General features: G+C 49.6%; 1 pseudogene; it reads right to left on the reverse strand.

Moving 5' to 3' along the window:
- Positions 1 to 1,053: 1,053 nt before the first annotated feature.
- On the reverse strand, positions 1,054 to 1,635 carry LOC136138267 (WASH complex subunit 3 pseudogene; annotated as a pseudogene).
- Positions 1,636 to 1,963: the final 328 nt, after the last annotated feature.

Consider the following 1,963-nt stretch of genomic DNA (forward strand, 5'->3'; position numbering starts at 1 on the left):
CTGACGCTCTGCATTTTCCTCATCATTGATTTATGAAGTAATGGACACGTGGAGGCACACGTTTTGGCCGTCATGTTGGAGATCTCATTTGACTCTAAAAATAAAACTGTCCCTGAGAGGCAGTTGTTATTAGCCTCATGTATCAGGTGAAGAAGCTGAGGCCCAGAGATGCTGAGCGCCTGGCCAGGGTCGCAGAGCTCGAAAGAGCCCGGATCCACAGCGGGGGCTGCCTGAGCCCAAGGGCCATGACCTCCCCACTGGCCACGTTGCATCTCACATCAGCAGGTCCAGCTGGACAGCGTTTGTTTCCCCTGCAAAATACAGACGTCTGGAAAATGTCTGCTTCCGGCCCCCTCCCTCCTCAGCTTGGCTCGTAGGCAGGATGGGTCTCATAGGCAGGAGATGTGAAGAGTAGCAACTGTTACCGGTCTTGCCTGTGGAGAGGCAGGCCCTGCCACTGGGAGTCAGCACAGCCCGACGGACCTGGCATGGACCTGTGGGGACTCCTCTGATCCGGAGCTGGTGTTCCCCCTTCGCCCAGCTGTTCAGGGAGGGGTGTGAGTTCCCCTCACCTGCTCTCACGTGGTGCATTTTTATTTCAGTCGACAAGGGTAATTCATTTAAGGCTCTCTGCTGGTTATTTCATGTCTCCAAAGCATGCTCTTCATGGAGAGATCAATTCCAAGGGAACACCTAGTTACTGAGGACTACAGCCCAGGACACAGTCTCTCAGAGAGCTCCGAGGAACTGCTTGGAAGAGGCAGGGGGAGGTGAGCATACATGTGATTTTGGAGAAGGGGTACATGTACTCACAAACACATCTTGGTAGAAGGTTGCTGCTAGTCACAGGCACACATATCTCAGCTAAAGATTTTAGTGCTTTTTTTTAATATATAAATGCTTTATTTATTTATTTTTTCACAGAGGAAGCTTGGTGGTGGAAATGTAGCCATTTGATGCTTTTATGACTAAGAGTTAAAGTTCAGGCTCTCTTTCTTATAGAATGTAAATGTGCACCAACACATGTATCTGTAATTGTTATCAAAATTAAGCCTAGTCACTAAAAGAAGATTTGCTGTCTGAACTTTCTTCTATATTTTTTTCACCTTCTACATCAGGGCCTGGGGCATCTGGCCTCTCAGGAAGATCTGGGTCTAGTCCTTCCGATATCATTTTATTTCTTATTGCCATCACTGGAACACCCACTTGAGCCATTCTGAGATATCTGGCATATCTTATGTCCTTGGCTACAGTCAAGATATTTTCTGGTGTTACTTCACTTTCCCGTGGTCCAGAGTCTTGTAAACTGTTCTGTGATTGCTCTGAAGTGGTTTCAGAATGTGTTTCATTTGTGATCCTAGTGACACGTATAGGAGATACCTCAAATATGACATCGTCTAGCCCTGGGATAGATGACAACTTTGCATCTAAAATATTGAGAGTTGTTTCAGCTTGCTGCATACGAAGAGAAAGTTCTGCCAGTTTCTTCGCACAAACTGTAGAAAAGGGGTTGAGGAACCGTACAGTGTGTACCACAAATGGGTTTAGAAATGCCACCGTTCTTTCCTGTGGAATAGCTGGCACCTTAGTCAGGTCTATGCTTGACCCCGTGAGAGGAAGCCCATCCTCATCCATCTCCTCAGAGGCGGGGGACCCAGTGCTCACCCACAAACCCCTCCCCGACCCGGCCTGCCCAACCTGGTAATAGCGTCCTAGTGCTTTTCTAAGTGTGGGAAGATGTAACAAATTGGGTTGTCTTTGGCTGGGGCTAGGTTGTCAATCAAGGGAGGGTGGGGTTTGGAGACAACTGTCCTCCTGCTGCCACCAGGCCACGGGATCTGCAGGGTCACCGCCACTCAGCCCGGCCCTCCCCTTGGGTGGAGAGAGGGCTTGGCTGGGGCGTCTGCACTGTTGGTCACTGGCCTCCAGTTCTGCTCAGCGTGGGCTCAGCCTTCTGGGCGGC

Source organism: Phocoena phocoena, chromosome 1 (genome assembly GCF_963924675.1).
Source record: "Phocoena phocoena chromosome 1, mPhoPho1.1, whole genome shotgun sequence".
Taxonomy (NCBI): Eukaryota; Metazoa; Chordata; class Mammalia; order Artiodactyla; family Phocoenidae; genus Phocoena; species Phocoena phocoena.